Source organism: Oreochromis aureus, linkage group 3 (assembly GCF_013358895.1).
Source record: "Oreochromis aureus strain Israel breed Guangdong linkage group 3, ZZ_aureus, whole genome shotgun sequence".
Lineage (NCBI taxonomy): Eukaryota > Metazoa > Chordata > Actinopteri > Cichliformes > Cichlidae > Oreochromis > Oreochromis aureus.
In genome coordinates this window covers 33,289,740-33,299,789 of record NC_052944.1, presented here as the reverse complement: position 1 = coordinate 33,299,789, position 10,050 = coordinate 33,289,740, and the positions used below count along the sequence as shown (strand labels likewise).

Genomic DNA, 10,050 nt, shown 5'->3' with positions numbered 1-10,050 from the left:
AGCTGGATTTAAATCCAGTATAGCTTGTTTTATTCTCTCTTTCTTTCCTTCTTTCTTGGAAGATCATTTCAGCAAACTTAAAGCTACTTAAGAAGAAATGAGGGAGACGTTTGGGGTTTTTGTGCGTACCATCTCCACTACTTCCACCTCAGCATCGATGCGTAGCTGATAGGTGAAGGTTAACAAATCCTTCTGCATCTGTATGGAATTATCCTCCATCTGGGCCACTGTGAAGATTCGCATTGAACACTTGCGCCACACCTGGGCAGAGACAGAGCAGAGGGTTCAGCGGAAACTTTAAAGGCTTTGTTAGAGTTTAAGATCAACACTTTGTTTTCTTGCCTTGTGTTGTCACAGGAGTCTGGAGCAGATTCTATCTGGACCTGCTGCCTTCCTTTCCTTTGTCCTCTTGGGCTGTCGATGTGGGGCTGGGCTGGGCTGGGCCGGGGTGAGGGATCCCCCCCGCCCCCCACCAGGTGGGATGGTGGGGGGCAGAAATGAAAATCCATGTGAGAGATTATCTAAAGTTTGTTTGGAGTGGGGTGGGGTGAGGGATGGGGCTGACTCTGGTCTTGGTCTCTTTTTAAAGAGATGCATAGTCCTGTAAGAGATCAGGATGTTTGCTCAGCCGTGACACTGATGAGTGACGAGCAGCAGTTTAATGGAAAGGCAGATTATATGGTAATAACAAAATTTTAAGAAATTAGTCAAAATGAAAGGTTGTAACTTAAGCCTGTAAGCACACAAAATGTATTTCTTAACCTGTTTTTGGTACTTTTTTGATTTATTTGCAACATATTAAAAAAAAAAAACAAAACAAAAAAAAAATCTTGCTTCCCTTATAATTCTGTCCAAAAGCTGTGACCACAAAAAGAAAAGAAAAAAAGAAGAAAAAACTGAACGTGAGTCGATCGCATTCCCGCTGCTACTGCTGGGCGATATGGAAAAAAATATTTATCATGATATGAATTATTTTATATCACGATAACGATATATATCACGATATACCACCTGACCTGTGGTCATCTGGAAAGTACGCAGTTTGTAAACAGCGAGTGGAGAGGGTGCAGTCTTTGTTTTGAGTTACCGTAAAGCATGTCGCAAATCCGGGCGCACGTAAAGCAGCACCAGGTCGCAAAACCACAAGACAGAGTTTCTTTGCAAAAAATATTTTTTTATACTTTTAACTTTATGCAAGAGAAAATGGAGCATGTATAGTGAGAAGACCTTTAAGATCTACCATAGAACCAAGTCCGCCAGAGCTTATCTTTACATTTTACATGCTGTAGTGCCATTTGTGGGAGCATTTCAAGTTTCCATACATCAATACAAGTGTTATAGCCCAAATTTTAATAATATGTATGCATTAAGTCCATAGTAACTACATAAATTGCAAAAAAGTGCAATAAACTAGAAAAAAATTGAAAATCGTTTTTGTTTTGTTTTTTTACATATATTTCTAGTTAGAGAAATTTAAGAGGTGTATCCTTCAAAACTGTAAATACAAAAGAGTTGCACAAAATACTTTCCAACCACGAGAAATTTATTTTGAGTGTCTTCATAGTTTTATTTTTGAGATGCACTAATTTTTTGTATACACTACAGGAAAAATGAAAATAAATATTATAATGCAAATTTGCAAAAAAAAAAAAAAAACAGCATGTGCATCAAAATAAACTATTTCCAACAGTGTAATTTGACTTCTAAGCATCCCAGAAACGATACAGAAAAGCATAAAGTCAAACATGACTTTTAAAAACACCAACATAGGCTTTGAAGGTAAAAAACTACATTTTCTGCGAAAATGACGTCACTTCCGGTTTCGGACAGGTAATGGCGGACATGCGATAGTTCGCGCTGACTTAGATTCCAAAGTAGGAAGTGTTATGAACAGCTGATCGGATCGGCAAAGCGCGTTTCTGGAATATTATGTTTTTGTTGCTGCAAGTCTGGAATATTTTGTTTTGTTGCTGGAAGTGCTTTTATGCAATTTTTGCAAAGCTATATGTGGAAGGAAACTGTGACCTAGGGCAGGCTAATGGAATAAGATGTAAGTACAACTCCTCCGGTTTCATATGCAAAAAAAAAAATTGCGCTACCTTACGTGGTTCCAGTTCTACAGGATTTAAAAATAGTTAGGCAAAACGGAGTGTGCCTGCTCCGACCGTTGTAAAGGGTTAATGATATATTTTATGTAATAATTTATAAAATTAGGGTTAGAAACGATAGAAGACAAATGGCACGATAGACACTTTTCTATCGTCCACACGATATATATCGTCATATCGCCCAGCACTACCGCTGCAATAGCGCCGCCAACGACATGCTGCAACTCGTTCCATAACAGCATCCTCTGCTGCAATGTACATACGAGTCTAGTTTGACAGGAGGCGAAGACCAGAAATGTAATTTTTCCTCCCACTACCAGGCAGGGTTTGTGAGCTATTTTAGCCCAGATGGCTGCAGTTAAAAGGTTACATCTATCTGCAGCTGTTCAGCAAGCACAGCGAAAGAGTCACAGAGCAGACATCAGTGAGCAGATGTGATTTTAGGCCAAATACAGCACAGAAGGAAAAGGAGGAGCTGGAGTGGATGTAGGCTGCCGAGCCCACCACCAATAACTTTTAAATAGTCCTGCTAAAGGAAGATGAACACACTGGAGCAATCACTTTGAGCACTTTCTACTATATGCATTGTTCACCTAGTCAAAGAGATTCATATAAGCCCTTTTTGGGTTCAGTAGCTCCCCCATGGATAAGTAAACATGCAGACTGTGGGAGCAGAGGATCGAAACACTGCCCTTCCAGCGACTATGGCTTTCTCTGGCTCTACCTCCTGACCTCCAAGTATCCAAGAAAGTTTCTTTGTCAGAGCGATGAAACTAAACTGCTCTGCAGACACAGAGTACAGGCTGACCAGAGGTCCTTACACAGAGGAGGACAGTAAAGTTACATAATAAAACAACAAAACAGAATGAAGACAATCGTAGTGATAATCTTAATACTGAAGGAGAGTTAATCCTAGACTGAGAGAGCCAAATCAGCATTATTAATGTCATGTGGGAGTCTTTGATATAGTCACTGACTGATGAGTACTTGTGAGGCCTTATAAAAGGAAACTGTTTGTGGTGCCAGGCACCAGCTGTATTGTGTGTTAGCGCTTCCCCAGCAGTAAATACTTTGTTTGCCTCATGTTTATCTGTCCAAAGATCCGTACGTATGCACACTAACCTACATCAGGCTGCGGCTACGTCTTCTAAACAAACTGTGGTGTTTGTCCAGGACACTGTTTACATACTGGGTCCTGTCAGCGTGTGCAAACGGGGGAAATGAAATACTGTTAAAGTCATACATGCTGTGAGAAAATGCGTCACTCAGACTGATGCTAAACAGTTTAATGCAAGCTTTTCTCTGACTCTCCCTCAGGATACTATTCGCTGGACATACAAAGGAAGCAACTGGTGAGTCTGTTCACTTCTCCAGCTCAGAATCTGTGTGTTTTATTGATGACATTATGAGGCAGCAGAATGAATCAGGTAGTAGCCTCATGGACTTTGAACCTGCTCACGGACCTGAGAAATGCTGCTCATCAGTTTTAACTGTCACCAATACACAGAAAGTGTTAGCTTCATATCAGTGTTATAAATCCTGAATGGTTAGTTATACAGAGGGCTACTTAACAAATAATGAATTTAACAGACAGTTCAGACAGTTGAAACTGAGACTGAATGTAAGCACAGGTTTTTGCACAGGTCCCGTTTTTAACTGGTGTCAAGCCAGCCTCCAATTCCAGCATTGCAGTCAAGCCAGCCTCCACTTTGAATACACAGGGAACCTAAAACAAAGTATTAAGGGAAGGGATGTGGAAACCGGATTTCAAAATAAAAGTTCCCGAAGCATGATTTCAAAATAAAAACCAACTTACAGTAAATTAAGAGCACATTCACAAATATCAATTTCTCTTGTTTGCACACTCTAATGTTGGATACAAATGACATACCCTATTATTCTAGTAGCAACATGTCAATATTGAAATGCACAAGGAGATGGCTTTAAAGTAAAAGCCCTCTGAATGTTAATTTTTGAACTACTCTTTCAATTAATTCAGAATGGAAAATTCACGTTTCCACAGACTAGTTGCAGTCTATATTGACAGTATACAACCACAGTGATACCATGTTAATAACAATCATTCTTATTTTGCCTGTCAAAATAATGGCCCTTTCAATTTGACCATATATCGGTGTGCGTTTTCAATGACATCAGAAAGCTCTAAAATGGAAAATTGCGGTTTCCACAGAATAATTACTGTCTATATTGACAGTATTCCATCCCACAGTGATACCATGTTAATCTCAAGTCATTCTGATTTTGCCTTTCAAAATAATAGCCCTTTCAAATTGCCCATATGGGAAATAATCTTTCAATGAATTCTGATTTCTCTACAAAGACAAATTCTTGTTTCCACTGCATAATTTCACTCTAGATCAAGAGTATGCAACCCCACAATGATACCATGTCATTATCAAGTCAGTCTGATTTTGCGTTTCAAATGGCCCGTTGAAATTGCCCATTTAAGACCTACCTTTCAGTGATTTCAGAATGCTCTAAAATGAAAATTTGTTTCCACAGGATAATTCCACTTTAGATCAACAGTATACAGCCCCACAGTGATACCATATCAAAATCAAGTAAGTCTGATTTTGCCTTCCAAATTAAAAGCCTTTTCAAATTGCCCAGAGACGACCTACTCTTTTAACGATTTCAAAATGCTCTTAAATTGAAATTTGCTGTTTCCACAGGATGAATCCATGTTAGATCAATAGTATCCAACCCCACAGTGATACCATATCAATATCAAGTCAGTCTGATTTTGCTTTCCAAAATAAAAGCCTTTCCAAATTGCCAATATCTGATTACTCTTGGAAGAATTTCAAAATTCTCTAAAAAGAAAAATTCTTGTTTCCACAGGATAATTTCACTCTGTATTGACAGTATGCAGCCCCACACAGTATGTCATGTCATTATCAAGTCAGTCTGATTTTGCGTTTCAAATTAATGGCCCGTTGAAATTGCCCACTTAAGACCTACCTTTCAGTGATTTCAGAATGCTCTAAAAATGAAAATTTCTGTTTCCACAGGATAATTTCACTCTAGATCGACAGTGTGCAGTGTACACTATCACGGGGATACCAAGTCAATTTCAAGTCGCCTTGATTTTGCCTTTCAAAGTAATGTCCCGTTGAAATTGCCAATATATGACCCACTCTTTCACTGACTTCAGAATCCCTTAAACCCTTAAAAGCAAAGTTGCTGTTTACACAAGATCATTTCACTCTACATTGACAGTATACAACCCCACAGTTTTATCACGTCAATGTCTTGATTATAATTGTTTGTGAGGTACCTTTTATAATTAAACGCAGATGCTGTTAACAGGACAATTACTGTTTCCACTAAGTAATTGGAGTTCATGCAAACCATAACACAACTCTACAGTGGTAACATCCCAATCTCAAATCAATCTCATTTTGCATTTCAGAGTAAAAGCCCTTTGACTTTGTTTATAGGGGCTTCTCTTTCCATAACTTCAGAATGGCATTAAATGGAAAGTTCCAGCTTCCACCCATTAATTCCAGTTCCACTGTCTTTATGCTTCAGTGTTTCTCTAATCAGGAGTAGATGGTGATGACTTCTGTGAGATTATTATATTATCTTATGCAACGTTATACCCCTAATTAAAGATTGTGAAATTATTATGTAGTTTTAGTTTGCATTATTCTCCTGACTTAGAAGAAGGGATAACTATTACATTTATTAAACTGATTTGTATTGCATTAGACTGCAGATTTATTGTGAATGAATGATATTGTTTTATGACCCATGATACTGCTGCGTTATAAGAAATACTGTTTTCAGAGAATCACTGCCTTATTTGTCTGATTAGAAAAGAACAGAGCATACTGCACAGGAAGCCAAGGTCATAACTTAGGCACCGTAAGAGAGAAACAATGTGAATGCTTAGTTTGGAGGGGCTGAAGCTATAAGAATGTGAGAAACACTCAGACACTTCGAGATCAGGCGGACACCCTCCTGACCTGTAATAATAAACTACAAAAATTGAAAATCGTTTTTGATTGTTTTTTACATAAATTTCTAGTTAGAAAAATTTAAGAGGTGTATCCTTCAAAACTGTAAATACAAAAAAGTTGCACAAAATAGTTTCCAACCACGAGAAATTTATTTTGAGTGTCTTCATAGTTTTATTTTTGAGATGCACTAATTTTTATATACTACAGGAAAAATGAAAATAAATAGTATAATTTGAGTTCTAAGCATCCCAGAAACGATGCAGAAAAGCATGAAGTCAAACATGACTTTTAAAAACACCAACATAGGCTTATAAGGCCCTTTTCGCGAAAATGACGTCACTTCGGTTTCTGGCAGGTAATGGCGGACATGCGATAGTTCGCGCTGACGATATGCCAACGTAGGAAGTGTTATGAACATCGGCAAAGCGTGTTTCTGGAATATTATCTTTTTGTTGCTGCAAGTGCTTCTTATGTAATTTTTGCAAAGCTATATGTGGAAGGAAACCGTGACCTAGGGCAGGCTAATGGCATTAGATGTAGTACAACTCCTCCGGTTTCATATGCAAAAAAACCATTATTGCGCTACCTTCGTGGTTCCAGTTCTACAGGGATTTAAAAATACTTAGGGTAAAACGGAGGTGCCTGCTCCGACCGGTTGTAAAGGGTTAATTATATATTTTATGTAATAATTTATAAAAATTGGGTTAAAAACGATAGAAGACAAATGGCATGATAGACACTTTTCTATCGCTCACACGATACATATCGTCATATCGCCCAGCGCTACCTGAAACCTTGTAGCAACGCCTGCCTCTGGCCTACCATTGTTGCTGCTACTGCTAGGGCTCTCCTGGTGAAAGTGGTGAACAAATGCTTGTTAAGACCCAGCTTGCATAAAGTTTCAAACACAACTCCTAATCAACCCTACGCAAACCTACAGGCATTTTTCACACCACACAAAACCCCGCTGTAAGCTTTCCACACCTACCTCTCTGTGCCGATCAGATTTAGACAGTCGCATCTGTCTCAGCATCTGAGACCTTTGCTCCATCATCAGCGTCCTCACAGGTATATGCGCTGATGTCACTGTCGTGCAGAGAAGAGGTACATGGACATGCTCAGAAGAGGTGAGAAAACAGCTGTTGTAGAGATTAGTGGAAAACAGACTGGAATTTATATTTTATTGAGATCTCAGGTCCACATTTAACCTTATCCGGTCTTTAAGTGATGACGTGATTTAATCCTACTTCCGGGCCTAAAGTAGTCTCATGCTTTAATATGGCTTTTGTGTTGTTAACGTGTTTAATGTTTTGTATTTTCTTCTATTTAATCTCAAAAAGCTCCTAAAACAGTCAGTGATCACTGTTGACCTCCCTCGGCTTTTATTACTGCTAATCATTTAATTAAGCTCAGTTTTTAAAACCTTACGATGCAACTACAGCCCAGCCCGTGCAGCAGTATATGAATGACTAATGTGGATGGATTATCTCAGTTGTTCTCCTGGCTGAAGTTTGGTCCGTTTACGGCATCCTGCCATGCGATTACATTTGTTCCTGACCGCCGAGAATCTTCACGTTAACTTTTATCGAGCGGAAAAAGTTAGCTTGTTTATATTATGCTCACATAGCTGCGTCGCTAGCGGTCACGTAGCACATCGTTATATACCAGCTGGCCAAACTTCAGTACCCCTACAAAAGTCACTGCTGTTTAGTTTTCTGTCTTCATTTATGTCAGAAGTGATAGCAGAGCTGTACGTTTGAATTTGTTTCCAAAACCCCTGCAGTCAGGACATGCTATATTGTATTTAGATGGAAGCTAGCGAGCTAACTTCCTGCTAACTTCTAACTCCGTTAAATATCATAAATTCCATTTTCATGGATGCCTGGATGTTAAACTCAATTGCTACACCTGGTAGAGCAGAACACTGATCATTTTATTAAAAATGAAAGACTTTAGAAAGTTTTTCAACTCTCAGTAATGCCTCAGTGATCGCTTTGATATATGGACCTGCAGCGGAGTTTAAGCCCAGACACGGCTAGTGACGCCAGACTTAAAGACCGGATATTCACGCAGTGGTTCAGTTTATGCACTTTAAGAACTTCATCCAGTTCAGAATTAACATTACACGCAATTCTTTGAACTGCCGGAGGAAGTGCGAGTACCCGAAGGGATTTAAAGCAGGTTCCTTCTTTCTGTTTTCATGTTTAAAGAATTCAATCCACCAGAGGCCTCAACACAAAACTCTGGTGTACTCTGAAGTGCAGAGAGAGACACCTCCTGCTCATAGGCTTAATCATCACAGTAGAATCTCTTTAGTCAAGAGACTAGAAGTATTAACTGTTTATTTTATATGTAAAAATCTGTGATTCAACCCCAACATGAATTCGATCTTAAAGGCTGTAAAAAATTATGCATCTACATGTTTCAGCTGGCAAACCAGTGCAGCCATAAAAGGTGAATATTTCTACAATGTAAATCGTCATGAAGAAGAAAACCATTGAATGAGAAGGCGTGTCCAAACACACTCACTCTCTGATATATAAGAACACACACACGCACACACAAACTATGACTATTAGGAAATATTCTTTGGTACTGACACAAGATGAAACATGAGAGAAATATGTAAGATGTACAGGATCACCTGACAAAGCTGTTCTGTACAGTCCTGCAGCAGTCTGGAGCAGATTCTATCCGGACCTGCTGCCTTCCTTGCCTTCGTCCTTTTGGGCTGTCGATGTGGGGTTGGGTTGGGTTGGGCTGGGCCGGGGTGAGGAATTCCCCCCCCCCCACACCACACCACACCACACCACACCACACCACACCCCACCCACCCACACAAGGTGGGATGGTGGGGGGCAGAAATGAAAATTCATGTGAGAGATCATCTAAAGTTTGCTTGGACTGGGGTGGGGTGAGGGATGGGGCTGACTCTGTGCCCCCCCCCTCCCAGCTATCAGAACTGTCAGCAGCAGGGCCCACGTAGGTTCCAGTCATCTTTCCCGTGGCCAAACACCTGCCAGAAACACACAGATTTCAAATATACACACACAGACCCAGCAAATCACACTATGTTTAAGGAAATGGCAAGTACTGCAAATGGAAAAATAAAAAATCTGATAGAGAGTGGAAGGAGACAATAGCCTGAGCACTGAGAATCAAAGAAATAATCAAAAGCTTCAGTGAAAGCAGGAACTGCAGAAAATACAGCATCTCCAGGTAACTACAAATTACACTTAAACTACCTAAATAAATGGGTCACACTGTACATGAGAGAAAACATAAAACACCATCACTTTAAAGCATTTTAAAGCACCATGGTTTAATCAACAGGGTTCATGCGCCTTTTTCAGGGTCAAATTCAAGCACTTTTTAAGCACTTTCAGGGTCCCTTTTCAAGCTTTTCCAGCACATCCCCATCCCACCCCCCATCAAAAAAAAAAAAGAAAAAAAAAGTATGCATGTTTCAATTCGCATCACCTCAGTAAGACCATGTAAAAATTAAAACAAATCATCCTAGGTGAACAAACACTTTTGTTCCCCCTTTTTTAAGAAATAGAAAACGCACCACACAAAAAATACTGCAAAAGGAAACGGTCGCTTTATACATATTGTATAAACTCAAAATGCACATTTCACTTAAAAATTGAGATGTGAAAATGTGAACAAATCAACTAGTTAGAGATATTCTTCTCCTGTTCAAAAAACCCAAAAAGAAATAAATCTTCTCATCAGATATTGATGCTTTTGTGACAAAAAAAAAAATAGGAGACAGATGTTTGTTTGTTGTTTTTTAAGTTAATTCCCAATAAAACTAACTGTTTTATTGCTAACTACATTGCTGTCTGTATTATTGCTGAAGTCATAAATGATCACCTTTAAAGTGTTTGTGCTAATAACATCATGTACAGTCAGACAGGCATGGAGAACAGCACTGACTGGGAGGCTTTGAACAGATC

General features: G+C 39.2%; 1 long non-coding RNA gene across 1 annotated transcript; it reads right to left on the bottom strand.

Moving 5' to 3' along the window:
• Positions 1 to 267: 267 nt before the first annotated feature.
• LOC120439240 lies at positions 268 to 9,033 on the bottom strand. Its single transcript, XR_005612488.1, has 3 exons — positions 8,736 to 9,033; positions 7,080 to 7,177; positions 268 to 601 (listed from the first exon to the last, which is right to left on the bottom strand). It is a non-coding gene; the product is annotated as an uncharacterized LOC120439240 (long non-coding RNA).
• Positions 9,034 to 10,050: the final 1,017 nt, after the last annotated feature.